The 17,309-nt window shown below is 37.2% G+C and overlaps 1 non-coding gene across 1 annotated transcript; it reads right to left on the reverse strand.

Moving 5' to 3' along the window:
• Positions 1-8,952: 8,952 nt before the first annotated feature.
• Positions 8,953-9,059, reverse strand: LOC114407969. Its single transcript, XR_003665772.1, has one exon. It is a non-coding gene; the product is annotated as a small nucleolar RNA R71 (small nucleolar RNA).
• Positions 9,060-17,309: the final 8,250 nt, after the last annotated feature.

Genomic DNA, 17,309 nt, shown 5'->3' on the forward strand with positions numbered 1-17,309 from the left:
CCTTTATTCCTCCCTGCCAAGGAAAACTCAACTTCTTTTTGTCCCAATCAAAGGTCACTTTCCCAAAACTCTGCATCCAGGAGGCTCCTAAGATTAAATCCAGATCTCCTAGTTCTAAAACATACGCGTCCACCACTATAGGAAAGTTTCCCAACAGAAGCTCCAAATTCCGACACTTCCCCATAGTAGTGACTCGGTGACCATCTCCTAATCTTACTTCAGGCATCTATTTTGTTCCACCTTCAGCCCTAAGGCATGGGTGACCTAAGGGCCGATAAAATTGTGACTTGCTCCACTTTTTGCCAATTCTAGACGCATTGTTGAAGGTTGTTTCATCGTTTTCATGCCTTCAGTTAGCCCAAACACCCCCATAACATTACAACCCAAAATCACTTCATCTTCATCTTCAAGCATCTCCATGGCTATCACCTCACCCTCTATGTTAATGACTTTGTCATCTTCCAAGATCACCAAACGAAAAATGTTTCTATGCACATTGATGTAGAGGATGATATTGTTCCCCATCGCTGAAGCACAGACCTCGGGCCTTAGGATCCATCAATTCCGAATAAGGTAGATGCTTAACTCTCATGTTCTGAGGAGTATTTATCCGACTTCCCTCCTTTCTTCCTTGTCTCATAGAATTGGTACTCGTGCTTATATACACATTGGTCAAACTGGGTTCACGCATTTGGTCCCCAACAGGAATGTTACTCCCTGGTCCAGGCCCTAAGGTCCCATTAATTGGGCCTGGGCTAACATGAGATCCACTATTGCTTTTCACACCAGCAATATAACTCAACTCGACACCACCTTTTCCTCCCATTCCTAAGTTTGAATCGTGACCTACTCTCCATTGTCGTGTTCCGCCACCACTACGTGGCAACAATGATCCTCACAATTCTACCTCCACATCACGAGCTATCTTCATCACTGGACTCAATTTTTTGGATTAAAAGTTCTCACCCTTAGTCGGATCTTTGGTTTGAGACCTCCCATGAAATATCCCAGATATTGCTCCTTTAGGAGATGACCCACCTAAGATGATACAAACTCAAAATCTGTGACATGCTCATCCACATCCCCTACTTGTTGTAAATCCTTTAACTCTTCAAATGGATTTCTAGTCTTTCTTCCCCTGTATCTTTCAATCAAGGCTCTCTTTAACTTACCCAGAGTGAGTTCATCTTCAGTCTTACACAACAAATTGAATTAGTGAATGGTAGCCCTTTACATATTAAGCTTTGCCAACCTCACTTTTACCTCCTCAGATGACCCATGTACTTCAAAATATGTCTCAGTGTGGGTAATCCACCCGGCAGGGTCCTCCCCATCAAATGGTGGAACTTTAACCTTCTTCGCTGCCATTTTGTATTTTGACACAGACTCCTCACTAAGCAATGGTGACTGGTGTTCATCATTACCATGGTAGTCACGCAACTTGGAAAACTCTGTCATCAGAGCGTGATGAAACTCGTCCATGGTTTGTGTCAACGAGTTCTTCAATGCCGCCATTTTCACCTCCAACGCGTCAACCCTCTCTATCATTTTTGGTGGCATAGAATTCCCTTGAGGTCACGTAAATCGTGTCTGGTTCATGATCCGATAGGTTGGACCAATGATAGAAGTCACTGTGCTAAAAACAAAATATCAGTGAATTTAGGTAACATAAAGTAATAGTTTTATTTATGAAGGTGGAATAATTCTCAAATCTTTATTACAACTAGCTAGTGAGAAAAGTAGCCAGAGTCACAGACTCCTCACTTAGAGAATAATCTCCTTCACTAACCGAATTCCTTCCTCCCATATTCTCTTTCTCCTCCCTCCTTATATGATACCATTCTAACAGATTTTGTTATGATCTCCTGCCACTTCCCGTAACTAACTCTCACCCCTTGATTCTATCTTTTTTCTCCTAGTGTAGACTTTCCATACAGTGCCCTTATGTCCCTCCTTACTATTTGAAAATTCACCTTGTGCACTAGTTCCTTATCAAATATGCATTATTTTAACAATTCCATCATATATTAGCGCCACCCTTTGCTGATATGCACGGGCATTGGTATTGTTGCAAGCTGAATCCAGCAACATGCATACCAGACCAAATTAATACATCACAAGGTTTCTCTTTCAATTTTTCTGCCAGTACCTCAACAATTTATGGAATAGCTTTCACCCATTCTATGATTTCTATCTTTTAAGAAGTTTTTTAATGTTTATAAAAATGTTAGTGTTTTGTGAAAAAAATTGTAGTTTACTCCACGTGTTCAAAACTCATCCTTCATGATGTTAATAAAACTAAATTTCCTTGATGCATTTTTATTCAGGTTTTAGGCTCGACATGCTTGCAGCTTTGAGATCATTCTATATGAATTCAAGCACAGGATGGGTGTTCATAAATTCATGTTTTGCTCATTGCCAAAGTGAACCGCAAGAAACATGGTTCGGGGATTATTCTCCGAGAATAAACAATAAGGTACCAATCTTACTCATTGACAACGAGATATGATTATAAACCTGTTTATGTTACATAAAATTTTGACTACTTTTTAGGTGAACATTTATATTGTACAACAGCAAAACATATAATATTATTAATGAGATAACTGGAGGCCTTGAGCACAAGTAGTGCCCAAGCCACATTACAATGTGTAAGCATCACGATGCTAACAATTGGTCTCCTTTGCAACAAAGTAATTGACTTCTAATTACAAGATTATAACAAATATATGTACAATAGAAAAATGAGCTTAAATTATATAGGATAACAATGTAAGATCCTTGAACTGAGTCAATATTGTAGAATTTTGTTGTTTGACGTTACATCCTTTGACAAAAAATCGAGGCCTAAGCTTAAAAAGGAAGTAATCTATGAACTTTCAGCCAACAAATTTTACTCTGCAATATGGTTTAATTACTCTATCTTTTGCAAACTATTGCAGAAGTGATTGCTGATTGATATTTTAGTAGAAACATAACCAAGGAAATAGACTGTGCATATCCATGTGATGCAACTAGTAATTTCAAACAAAAAATCCAATTCTTGAAGTTTAAGAAAGAGGAAGCAATTGCACTTGGGGTTCAAGCCCTGGATTTGAGATTGCCATTTGGTGAAATTGAGGTTCTTAAGGAAAACTTGGACTTGATCAAGAGATAGATGATGCAATCATACCCCCCAAGGGTATTGGATAGAAGACTCCAAGAGGATTGGGCTAGAGCTGCTAAAGAAGGCCCTAGGATTCTCATGAACCTCAGGATAGATTTCTAAGCCCATGGGAAAATGTTGGGTCCACTCTTCTTTGTAAATATTATAATAGGTTTTTCCTTCTTTTAGGCCTTGTAATTTGGCCATTCTAGTAGTATAGGGTTTTAGCCTTATATTTCAGGGCATTTTGAGTAGTCTTTGTAGTAGAGACTTTTTTGTATTTTCATGTATTTTGGCATGGGAGTGAACTTAGCTATTATAGGGGTGTGTGTAGCTAAACTTTAGCTTCTCATCTCAAGGAGGTGAGCTTAGCTATTAGAGGGGTGTGTGTAACTAAGCTCTAGCTTCTCTAGGAATCTTCTCAAGGAAGCTTCTCAAGGAGGTGAGCTTAGTTATTAGAGGGGTGTGTGTAGCTAAGCTCTAGCTTCTCAAGGAATCTTTTCAAGGAAGTTTCTCAAGGAAGCTACCTAGGCTATAAATAGAAACATGTGTAACACTTGTAACTTTGATGAATGAGAGTCTTATAAGACACACTTCAAAGTTCAACTTCTCTTCCTCTTTTCCTCCTTCAATTTCGTGCTCCCTCTCCTCTCGCTCTCTCTCTCTCTCTCTCTTTCTTTTCCTCTATTGAAGCTTCCTCTCTAAGCTTCTTATCCAAGGCACTTTCTTGGTGGTGAAACTCTTTCTTCCATGGCTTATTCCCTAGTGGATGGCACCTCCTCTCATCTCTTCTCATTTATCTTCCGCTGCATCTCCATGGTGGAAAATCACCATTGAAGGACCTCATTGAAGCTCAAAGATCCAGCCTCCATAGAAGCTTCACAAGCAAGTTTTCATCAAGTGGTAATCAGAGCACAAGAGCTTCAAGTAAGTGCTCCTTAAACCTCCATTAATTTTCAACTTTACCTTCTCCTCCATTGTTGTTTCATCATTTTTCTCCATGTATCTCCTCACATGTCTTGCGCTAAATGTTGTTAACATGATTCTTTAGAATTTCCACCGATTAAACTTGCTATAGAAGCTAGATTTGATTTTCTATGGTTCAAATTTCTTTTTCTTGTTCTTGAACCATGAATTGTGTTGAGTTTAGGTTCCTTTGAGTTTTGTCTTGCTATTTTTTGTGGCTGAAAACTAAACCATAAAATTCTTACAAAAAAATTAAAGTAGAAGAAAACCTCAAAAATCTAGAGTGACTTGTTCATCTATTGTAGTTTTGTCATATAAGTCATGTCTAGTCATGGAGCTTGTCACATAAGATTTCTTGTGTTGTGCTGAATTTTATATTTCTTGTTTCTTTGTCTAACTCATTTGTTCACGAGTGTATAAAATTCTTTTAGCCTATTAGTTGATTTGAGTCAAATCTTGCATGTTAATTATTCCTTAACATGTTCATGCAAAATTCTTAGAGAGTCTTTGATTGTGAACCTTTTCTTGAACTTTTAGATTTCCTTATGATTGTGTCTATTGTGAATTTGAGTTTTGGTGATTGAATTGCTGGCTGAAATTTTGATCCTAAGTGAATATTGAACTCCTAAAACTATGGTAAACAAGCCTAGTGAGTTCAACATAGATAGGAAGATTGAAAGTAAGCCCAAGGCAATCAATATACCATGCTTAAAAAATTCGAAGTCTGAAATCGCTGGTGCTGGCAGCTTGAACATACGAACTTGTAAAAATTACTGGGAATTGGTCTTTGCGAATTTTGAGCTGAAATTTTTACTTAATTTTTTATACATCTGGAAAAAAAATTAGCAAAAAAGAACCAAGTGATTTGGATAAAACAAAAAAATACGAAAAATCACACAAGTTGGAAGAAAAATCAGTATCCAGGAAAAAAAAAGTGAAAGGGAAGTGTGCTTGTTGTTTTGGCTCAAAATTTGTTCTATAATTGGTGTCTATTTTATACCAATCTTAGTTCTGAAATTTCAATTAAAAATTAGTGAGAAAACAAGTGCCAATACTAGAGGTTTGTTGAGTCTTTTTTTTTATTTTTTACTCTACTCTAGAGCCATTCTAAATTTCTCTTTGAGTCTTAGCTTGCTTCTATGTCCTTTTCATTGCTTTAATTGTTGAATAATACTTGAAAATTTGTATTGTTAAAACTATATTGGTTTAGCTTTAATTTCATTTTTTTCTTTGGTTATTGCTTGTCTCTTTGTTTCCTTGTTTGTGAGTTGCCATATAGGGAATTCGAAAAGAGGATTGGTGCCATCCATTGAAGAATTTCAGTCAAGAAGTGAGGGGCCAACCACCTTAAGAGATATTGGACTAAGAAGCACTCCAAATTGAGTGAAACACCAAAGAGAGAATAGCTACCAAAATTTAGGACCTTTTTGTAGTTGACAATTTATTTGTAATTGGACCCTTGTACGTTTACCTTCATTACTTTCAAATTTTGTAACAAAAAGACCTTTCATTGAATGTAAGTTGGGAGCCTCCAATAGGTCACCCTACTTCCATTTGTGTGTAATAATTTTAGGAAATTTTCCCTTAGGATAATGAGTGCTTTGTTGGGAACCTTAAATGAGGTCATCCAAACACTCTTAAGATCCGCCTAGTTTACATCTCTTGCACTTTAATTTCTTGCTTATTTACATAGCTTATTTTCTTTACTAGTCTTGCCTAGTTTATCTTGTTATTGCATAATACTTTCTTCTTGCTTATCACACTTATCTTGAGTTTTTTTAAACCCTAGATTTTACCTTTTTCAAACCCCAACAAGAAAGAACCACAACTTAGGAATCAACATGAGTCATCATTCATCTAGTGTTAATGGTGAGGGTACTAATCATAAAGGCCCTCTATCTATAATCTTAGATGAGTTGAGTTCCCTCAAGTTATGGAAAGAAAAACTAGAAAGAAAAGAAAAAAGGAAAAGGGAGAGTAGAAATAAATAAAGATGAGAGGGAACAAATAAGGTAAGAAGAAAGAAGGAAAATACTAAAAGAGTTAAGAAAAGAAAAATATGCCTCCTATAGTAGTCATGACTCTTGCAAGAGCCTAAGTGAAGAACTTCATGACTATTATGAAGGAAGGCATAGGTCACATCTTAGACCTCATCTCCATAGGAGAGAAAAGGAAAGAAAGCCTCAAGAGGCTAACATTAATCTCCCATACATCCATGGGAAGGACAATGTAGAGGCTTACTTAGATTGAGAAATAAGGGTAGAGCAACAACTTAAAAGGAAGTCTACTTCAAAATCTTATGGCTCTCACTCATATCCAAAGAAAGACCAAGGTCAAGGCATCTTAAGGGCGACACCTTCTGATGTGCCATTATTTTCTCCTATTTCTTAACCCTTTTTGCACCATTTTAAATACTGATTAGTCTTAATTGTCAAATTTATGAGGCAGTTTTATTATTTGGGCCCATTCAACTAATTTGATGTTTTTAATCTAATTTCAGAAATTAATGAAGCATTGGGCTTGAATCTAGAATTGGGCTTGGGCTTGAATCCAGAATTGGGCTTGGACTTGAAGAGGGCAAACTAATTTATTCTACAAAATTAGATCTTATCTTATCTTATCTAGATATTATTTAGATTTGATCTCATCTAGATATTATTTCATCTAGATCTTATCTTATCTAGATTTGATTTGATTTTACTTATGGGCTTGGATTTAAAACAGATTTGTAAGCTTTGGGGCTGAAAAACTATATAACCGCACCAAGGTTCTAGTTTAGCTCTCTCTCTCTCTCTCTCTTCTATTTTTTCGTTTTTTACAATTCCAGTTCAGACTTTTAGTTTTATCAATACAATTTCGTTCTCTATCTGATTAATGGAAGGCTAAGTCCCCAGCGTTGTTTTCTCTTGAGGATCAAGCACAGTTCTCTTTGAGGTTCTATTATTATTGTTAAATTCTGTTCAGTTCTTTTTCCTCTTCACTAATTACTCTGAATTTGTTGCTATTAATTCATGCATGCTTAGTGCTTGATTAATTGTCTCTACGCTTAATTTACGTTCATGCTTAATGATCGTTTATGAGTAATTGGTGTATGTGATGCTTAATCACATAATGAATGCCTTATGTTGAATTTCGCTTAGTAATTTAATTTAGGGTTGGATTAAGTGGTTGAACTGAATAAGGATAAATTCTCACAACCTAGGATAAGAGACTTGCTTGTGAATCAAGGGGAAGCAACATATTTTAATTATGATATTTTCTAATTAAATTTTACTCGCTGTTTAATTTACAAAAGCAAATAACCCCCCCCCCTTTGTTACTATTTTCTACTATCTGTTATGAACATTTGATTTATCATTGCTCGTTGGGAAACGACCTAGGATCACTTCCTAGTTACTACATTTTAATATTTATTTGATTCGGGTACGGCCTCGATCAAATTTGGCGTCGTTGCCGGGGTGCAGTGTCCAAAGGTTCATAATAGCTAGTGTCGTGTTAGTGTTTAATTCTTTCGTGTTTTATGTTTAATTGTTAGTGTTGTGTTAGTGTGTGTGTTAGCGTCTTGGTATTTTGTTTAGTGTGTGTTCTATTTTAGTTTTTCTGTTAAGCGCTTCCCCTGTTTCAGTTTTGGGTGTTTTGCTGTGAATAGTATTTTGCGACGGATTTAGCGACCACTTTTGCTTGTGGCAAAACAAAGTAGTAGTGGAAATCATGTAGAGACGGATTTTAGCGACCACCCTTGCTGAATTATTTGGGATTTTTTGGTTTAGTAGCTAGAGTTGTTATTTTTGGCTGAATTTTTTTGTGGTAACTTCTTTTAATCTATATTTTGTGGGGAAAATAGCTAGAGCCTTTAGTTTGGTCAGATTTGAAAGTTCCAAAAAAGTAGCAAATTTGATTTTTGTCAAAACTTCAAACGACCATAACTTTTGCTCCAGTTATCAGAATCGCAATTATTATATATGTATTTGGGGTAGAAAAAAATTTCCTACACCATGGCAACTAGCTGTATGCCGGCTGAGGTCTCCATCATCCAAACAAAGTGATTCTGTCAAAAGTTTTTTTTTTATTTTCAAGTATTATTCTCTTATTTTTCTTAACTTATCATTTTTAGCTTATATAGTTAGACTTCGAATTTTCATTTGAAATTTTTTGTGCTATCTTCTCATCATTTTATAAGGTTTCTCACAAAATTTCAAGTCATTTGGATATCATTTAATGGTAGTTGTAGTTCAAACCTACACTATTACTTGCATAAGAAGACAACTAGTTGTGCATGCTGAATTTAGTGTATGACTAGAGGAAATCCATCTGACTTACAACCCTTTGATCTTGAGATAGATAGGAAATTTCATAGATTATTTAGACATCATTTAATACCTTTTGAGCATCCTGAGCATTCTGATATTGGTGATTTTGAGCATTATAATTTCGAACATTCTGATTTTGTACATTCTGAGAATATGGCACAACCTCCACCCTGTGAGATGACTCTAAGGGAAATGGCTGCACCTGATTTCACCTACGAAAGCTTGTGCATCCAATACCCTGATGAGGATGTCCCATATGTTCTTAAAACTGGACTGATCCATTTGCTTCCAAAGTTTCATGGCCTTGTAGGTGAAAACCCACACAAGCATCTGAAAGAATTCCATATTGTCTGCTCCATCATGAAACCACCAGATGTCCAGGAGGATCACATATTTCTGAAGGGCTTTCCTCATTCTTTAGAGGGAGTGGCAAAGGACTGGCTATATTATCTTGCTCCAAGGTCCATCACGAGCTGGGATGACCTCAAGAGAGTATTCTTAAAAATTTTTTTCCCTACTTCCAGGACCACGACCATCAGAAAGGATATTTCAGGTATTAGACAACTCAGTGGAGAGAACCTATATGAATACTGGGAGAGATTTAAAAAATTATTTGCCAGTTGCCCTCACCACCAGATTTCAAAGCAGCTTCTTCTCCAATATTTTTATGAAGGACTCAGCAACATGGAGAGAAGTATGATAGATGCTGTCAGTGGTGGAGCCCTTGGAGACATGACCCCTGCTGAAGCCAGAAATTAAATTGAGAAGATGGCTTCAAACTTCCAACAATTTAGTGCTAGAAGTGATGCTATTGTCATTAGAGGAGTGCATGAAGTAGCCACGAATTCATCAGGTGAGACTAAGAAGCTTGAAGGTAAACTAGATGCCTTGGTTAACCTGGTAACCCAACTGGCCATGAATCAAAAATATGCACCTGTCGCCAAACTCTATGGTTTATGCTCCTCTACCGACCACCACACAGACCTTTGCCCTTCTATGCAACAATCTAAAGCAATTGAACAGCCTGAAGCTTATGCTGCAAACATCTACAACAGACCTCCTCAACCTCAGCAGCAAAATCAGCCACAACAGAATAACTATGACCTCTCCAGCAACAGGTACAATCCCAGATGGAGGAATCATCCCAACCTAAGATGGTCGAATCCTTCACAACAGCAGCAGCAACAACAACAGACTTATTTGCAAAATGCTGCTGGCCCAAGCAGACCATACGTTCCTCCACCAATCCAGCAGCAACAACAGCAACAGCCCCAGAAACAACAAACAGTTGAGGCCTCTCCACATCCTTCCCTTGAAGAACTTGTGAGGCAAATGACTATGCAAAACATGCAGTTTCAGCAAGAGACCAAAGCCTCCATTTAGAGCTTAACTAATCAGATGGGACAGTTGGCTACACAGTTAAATCAACAACAGTCCCAGAATTCTAATAGATTACCTTCTCAATCTGTCCAGAATCCTAAAAATGTGAGTGCTATTACATTAAGGTCAGGAAAGCAGTGTCAAGGACCTCAACCGGTAGCATCTTCCTCATCCGCCAATGAACCTGCCCAACCTCACTCTACTCTAGAAAAAGATGATGACAAAAATTTAAAGAATAAGTTACATAACAATTTCTATGCAGGTGAATCTAAAGAGAAGCAGCATATCCCTCTTCCATTCCCTTCAAGAGCAATTTCCAACAAAAAAAATGGAAGAGGCAGAGAAGGAGATCTTGGAAACATTTAGGAAAGTAGAGGTAAACATACCTCTGCTGGATGCAATAAAGCAAATTCCAAGATATGCTAAATTCTTGAAGGAGCTGTGCACTAATAAGCGGAAGCTTAAAGGAAGTGAAAGAATTAGTATGGGCAGAAATGTCTCCGCATTGATTGGTAAATCTGTTCCCCAAATCCCTGAAAAAATGTAAAGATCCAGGTACATTCAGCATACCTTGTATTATAGGGAACAATAAGTTTGACAATGCCATGCTAGATTTAGGAGCTTCTGTTAGTGTTATGCCTCTGTCTATTTTTAATTCTCTATCTCTAGGTCCTTTGCAGTCAACTGATATGGTAATTCATTTAGCTAATAGAAGTGTTGCCTATCCTGCTGGTTTCATAGAGGATGTCTTAGTTAGAGTTGGTGAGCTGATTTTCCCTGTTGATTTTTATATTTTAAATATGGAGGAGGGATTTTCTAAAGGATTAGTTCCCATCATTCTAGGCAGACCTTTTATGAAAACTGCTAGAACTAAGATAGATGTATATGTAGGCACACTATCTATGGAGTTTGGTGATATAACTGTTCATTTTAATATTCTTGATGCTATGAAACACCTATCTGAAGATCTTTCTGTATTTCGTGTTGAAATAATTGACCATATTGTTGATGAATACATGACTGATCTTCATTCTAATCTGCATGCCTGTCACTCTTCATGCATTGAATATGAATTTGTACTTGATCATATGTCTGAATTTGATGCTGAGAGTGAATCTGAATTTGAAATTGATTACATGTCTGCTGATGTTTTACCTCTTGAGATTGATTTTAGAGTTAGATAGAACTAACCATGTTTCAGGAAGTACACATACCTCTGACTTTCTTTATGAGGTACAGGCTGAGAAACCATCTCTTTCTACCACTATCCAGCCATCCACACCAGAATTGAAGCCTCTGCCATCAAATTTAAAATATGCTTACTTGGATGATAACAAAAGTTTTCCAGTAATTATATCTACCTCCCTTGTTGATGAGCAAGAGGAGAAGCTGTTATCAGTTCTCAAGAAGCATAAGAAGGCTATAGGCTGGACCCTAGCGGACATTCCTGGTATTAGCCCATCCACATGTATGCATCGAATAAATTTAGAAGATGGGGCTAAACCAGTAAGACAGCCACAGAGAAGACTCAACCCAGTGATTCTTGATGTAGGGAAGAAGGAGGTAACCAAGCTTTTGCAAGCTGGAATCATTTATCCTATCTCCGATAGCCAATGGGTGAGTCCCGTCTAGGTAGTTCCAAAGAAAATCGGCCTCACCGTGATAAAAAATGAGAAGGAGGAGCTGATTCCTACTCGGGTGCAGAACAGTTGGAGAGTATGCATCGACTATAGGAGGCTGAACCAGGTTACCAAAAAGGACCATTTTCCACTGCCATTCATTGACCAGATGCTTGAATGCCTGGTAGGTAAATCTCACTACTGTTTCCTTGATGGTTTTTCTGGTTTTATGCAAATCACTATTGCTCCTGAGGATCAGGAAAAGACCACATTCACCTGCCCCTTCGACACTTTTGCCTATAGGAGGATGCCTTTCGGCCTGTACAATGCCCCTGGTACCTTCCAGCGGTGCATGATTAGTATTTTTAGTGATTTTTTAGAAAATTGCATAGAGGTGTTTATGGATGATTTCACTGTATATGGATCCTCTTTTGATGTTTGTTTGGATAGTCTGGAAAAGGTTTTGAATAGATGCACTGAAACTAACCTTGTTCTAAATTTTGAAAAATGTCATTTTATGGTTGAGCAAGGTATAGTTTTAGGCCACATTATTTCCAATAAGGGCATTGAAGTAGATCCTGCAAAAATTTCTGTTATTTCACAATTGCCTTACCCCTCTTGCGTGCGAGAAGTGCGATCTTTTCTTTGTCATGCAGGATTCTACAGGCGCTTTATAAGAGATTTTGGCAAAGTAGCCCTTCCACTATCCAACTTGTTGCAAAAGGAGGTGGAGTTTGACTTTAATGATAAATGCAAACAGGCTTTTGATTGCCTAAAAAGAGCATTGACTACCACCCCCATCATCCAGGCACTCGACTGGACAGCCCCTTTTGAGCTTATGTGTGATGCATCAAATTATGCATTGGGAGCTGTCCTTGATCAGAAAATTGATAAATTGCCTAGGGTGATATATTATGCTTCTAGGACTTTAGATGCTGCCCAAGCGAATTATACTACTGTTGAGAAAGAGCTACTAGCCGTAGTTTTTGCTCTTGAAAAATTTCGTTATTATTTGCTTGGTACTTGCATTATTGTTTATACTGACCATGCAACTATAAAGTACTTGTTGCAGAAGGCTGATTCAAAGCCTAGGTTGATCCGATGGATGCTCTGGCTCCAAGAGTTTGACTTGGAGATCCGTGATAGGAGCGGAGCACAAAATTTAGTTGCTAATCATTTGAGTCGGATCGAACATGTGTCTGATGAGGACTCACCTATTCGGGATGATTTCCCGGATGATCATATATATATGTTGTATAGTATTTATGATTCTCTTTCTACTCCCTGGTTTGCTAACATTGTCAATTATTTAGTTGCTTCTGTTTTTCCTCCCTTAGCATCTAAGGCTCAAAAAGATAAAATTTAAAGTGATGCTAAGCATTTTATTTGGGATGACCCCTACTTGTGGAAATTGTGCAGTGATTAGGTCATTAGACGATGCATTCCAGATCATGAGACTGACTCAGTCCTGCAGTTCTGTCATTCTTCCGCACCGGGAGGTCATCTGGGTGTTCAAAGGACAACTCGCAAAGTGCTTGACTGTGGCTTTTACTGGCCCACCATCTCTAAAGATGCGTGGAAGATTTGTAGCACTTGTGAGAAGTGTCAGAGAGCAGGAAGTGCACTTACATGGCGACAACAAATGTCTCAGCAACCTATGCTATTTTGTGAGGTGTTTGATGTCTGGGGTATAGATTCCATGGGCCCTTTACCTATATCTTTTGGTTATGTTTACATTCTCCTTGCAGTTGATTATGTTTCAAAATGGGTGGAAGCCAAGCCCACTAGAAGTAATGATGCTAAGGCTGTTGTAGATTTTGTCAGATCTAATCTGTTTTAGAGGTTTGGAGTACCTAAAGCAATCGTTAGTGATCAAGGAACCCATTTTTGCAACAAATCAATGCATGCCTTACTTAAAAAGTATGGGGTTGTCCACAGGGTATCCACACCATACCACCCCCAAACCAATGGACATGCAGAAATTTCTAACAGGGAGATCAAGAGAATTTTAGAGAAGATTGTGCAGCCAAGCAGGAAAGATTGGAGTACCAGGCTAGATGATGCTCTTTGGGCACATAGGACTGCCTACAAAGCACCCATAGGAATGTCTCCTTATCGGGTTGTCTTTGGAAAGGCATGCCATCTTCCAGTGGAGATTGAGCACAAAGCATACTGGACAGTGAAGACCTGCAACTTCTCTATGGATCAAGCTGGTGAGGAAAGAAAGTTGCAATTGAGTGAGTTAGATGAGATCCGCCTAGAAGCCTACGAGAATGCCAAGTTCTACAAAGAAAAGACCAAGAAGTTCCATGATAGCATGATAATTAAGAAGGACTTCATGGTTGGGAAAAAAGTGTTATTGTATAATTCTAAGCTTGGACTCATGAGTGGTAAGTTGAGGTCTAAGTGGATTGGTCCTTTTGTTGTTACTAATGTTTTTCCTTATGGTACAGTTGAGATCAAAAGCGACTCCACAAACAAGAGCTTCAAGGTCAATGGACACTGACTTAAGCCATTCCTCATAAACCCTTCTTTAGTGGACGTAGTGGTGGAAGAGACTTCCTTACTCCACCCTACTCTTCCTCTACCATGACTTAGGGAGTTTTTCTTTCCTATCTCCTTCTTTACTTTTATTACATTTGTCCAATTCTATTTGATGGTTTAATTGCTTTTAATCTTTTAATTGTGCCACATTGAGGACAATGTGTTGTTTAAGTATGAGGGGGAGGGGGGTGTGTTCTTTGGTTTTGGTTTTGTTAGTTGTGTTAAATTAGTTTAATTTTGTTAGTTTTGTTGTGTTAAATTTGCATGTTTGTCTTTGAATTATAGGATATGTTCAAGTAATGGGTAATTGTTCCGAAAATAAAAGTCTCTTGACATTTTGTAACTTGAAATCCTTGTTTTTCCTTTACATGTCATGATAGTTTTGAAAGCTCAATTTGAAAGTGATAAGTTTACCTTTGTGAGAATTCGAGCCATCCATCATCATAATCTTTTGGTGTGTTTTGCCCCATTGATTGCTTGCACAATAGCCTTGGCTTGATTCTTGTTGATGCTTCCTAATTCACATGCATATTTGGAAATGATTTAGGCAATTTTGTTCTTATAAGCTTATAGCCAAATGGACTTACCTTGAATCAATTCCTTTGATAGCCCCTTTGAGCCTATTTTCCCCTTTCTTTGTTTTGAAGCTCATTACAAGCCTTAAGTGAAAAACCATGATATCACTTTACCCTTAAGGAATTTTGGAGCTTTGGAATTGTTTTGGGAATAAGCTGGGAATAAGTGTGGGGGGGGGGGGGGTATGTTTCATTGGAAGATATGATTTTTGGCCATTCTTAATGTTTTATTTTGGCCATGCTTGATGTATATATATATTGCCTAGTTCTTTCTTTAATCTACAATTTCGTACTATTCAAAAAGAAGAAGAAGAAGAAGAAGAAGAAAAGAAGTGAAGTTGAATAAATAAGGTCTTGATATGAGAACTTGATTTGGGAGCCTTGGTTGATTTTGTTGATATTAGAGGGTTTGGGTTTACTACTTGTGCTTAATTTCCACTTATTCCCCATTGCTCCTCTATTCCTTTGGGATTTAGCTACTTATTCCATATTTTTTCCCTACCTTGTCCTTGGCCCCATTACAACCTTTAAAGACCTTTAGATCCTCATATGCATGTGTTGTCAAGTCGTTTGTCAATTTTAGAATTTTGCCAAGTCTATGTGGTGTTTGTTTTCATGGGTGCTTCGAGAGTAAATAGTAGCCTAGACACTTGAGAGATAGAGTGTATATCTTGTGAGGCTTAATCATTTTTCATTATTGAGCTGATTAACTATTTTTCCATGATTGGGTTGCTTGGATGATTTTGACGAATGTCTTGACTCTTTGGATCTCTTCATGTTAGATGTTACCCATTCCTTTCATTCCTTGATGTTCATTGAGAAATATGTAAATTTTTTTGTTTGTCTCTCTTTGATATCCTTGGATTTTGTTCTTTATTTCATTTTGCCCAGGAGTGCAAAAGGCTAAGTATGGGGGGTTTTGATGTGCCATTATTTTCTCCTATTTCTTAACCCTTTTTGCACCATTTTAAATATTGATTAGTCTTAATTGTCAAATTTATGAGGCAGTTTTATTATTTGGGCCCATTCAGCTAATTTGATGTTTTTAATCTAATTTCAGAAATTAATGAAGCATTGGACTTGAATCTAGAATTGGGCTTGGGCTTGAATCTAGAATTGGGCTTGGACTTGAAGAGGGCAGACTAATTTATTCTATAAAATTAGATCTTATCTTATCTTATCTAGATATTATTTAGATTTGATCTCATCTAGATATTATTTCATTTAGATCTTATCTTATCTTATCTTATCTAGATTTGATTTGATTTTACTTATGGGCTTGGATTTAAAACAGATTTGTAAGCTTTGGGGCTGAAAAACTATATAACAACACCAAGGTTCTAGTTTAGCTCTCTCTCTCCTCTCTCTCTTCTATTTTTTCGTTTTTTTACAATTCCAGTTCAGACTTTTAGTTTTGTCAATAAAATTTCGTTCTCTATCTGATTAATGGAAGGCTAAGTCCCCAGCGTTGTTTTCTCTTGAGGATCAAGCACAGTTGTCTTTGAGGTTCTATTATTATTGTTAAATTCAGTTCAGTTCTTTTTCCTCTTCACTAATTACTCTGAATTTGTTGCTATTAATTCATGCATGCTTAGTGCTTGATTAATTGTCTTTGCGCTTATTTTACGTTCATGCTTAATGATCGTTTATGAGTAATTGGTGTATGTGATGCTTAATCACATAATGAATGCCTTATGTTGAATTTCGCTTAGTAATTTAATTTAGGGTTGGATTAAGTGGTTGAACTGAATAAGGATAAATTCTCGCAACCTAGGATAAGAGACTTGCTTGTGAATCAAGGGGAAGCAACGTATTTAAATTATGATATTTTCTAATTAAATTTTACTCGCTGTTTAATTTACAAAAGCAAACAACCCCCCCCCCCCCTAATTTGTTACTATTTCCTACTATCTATTATGAACATTTGATTTATCATTGCTCGTTGGGAAATGACCTAAGATCATTTCCTAGTTACTACATTTTAATATTTATTTGATTCAGGTACGACCTCAATCACCTTCTAAGCCCAAAGATGATAAGGGAAGACAATATAAAAGCAACCCCCTAAGGCTAGTATGAAAGAGAAAACTAACTCTATAAAGTGCTTTAAATGTCTTGGAAGAGGACACGTTACTTCTAAATGCCCCACCATGAAAACCATGATTATGAGGGGCCAAGACATTTATAGTAGCCAAGATGAGGCTACTACTTCACCTTCCTCTAGTGGAAGTGAAGAAGCAAAAGGGGAAGAATCTAGTGAAGAAATCTACCCCCAAGAAGAAGGACAACCTTTAATGGTTAAGGTGGAGTGTAAGGAGGTAAGTGTCTCCTCCAAGAGGTTTGCTAAAAAGGAAAGTCATTTTTCAATAAATAAAAAAATTAAAGAAACTTCCTCTCTTAGACAACCTCCACATCTTCTCCTTTGTAAAAAGACACTTGTTAGCACTGCCACACCTCTTGGGCTTGAGGTTATTCCTCAAGTAAAGAAGTTGTTGGATGAGGGTTTGGTTCGTAAAAACTTAAATCCTTGTGCTTTGTTGGTGCCTAAATTAGGTATTATTAGGCACCCAACATCTTCATGATTCGTGTACATAGGGACTCATTAGGTGGGTTTGTTCTTATTTATTGTTTTAATACAAAATTAGGTGCTCATATGGGACACCTTAGGTTTGTCGTACTTTTTTGTAGGAATAATCAACATGAAAATACAGTAAAAGGTACATTTTACTGCATTGCTTTCCTTAACTTTTTAAATTGTGATCAAGGGGTT

This window comes from Glycine soja, chromosome 3 (genome assembly GCF_004193775.1).
Source record: "Glycine soja cultivar W05 chromosome 3, ASM419377v2, whole genome shotgun sequence".
Taxonomy (NCBI): domain Eukaryota; kingdom Viridiplantae; phylum Streptophyta; class Magnoliopsida; order Fabales; family Fabaceae; genus Glycine; species Glycine soja.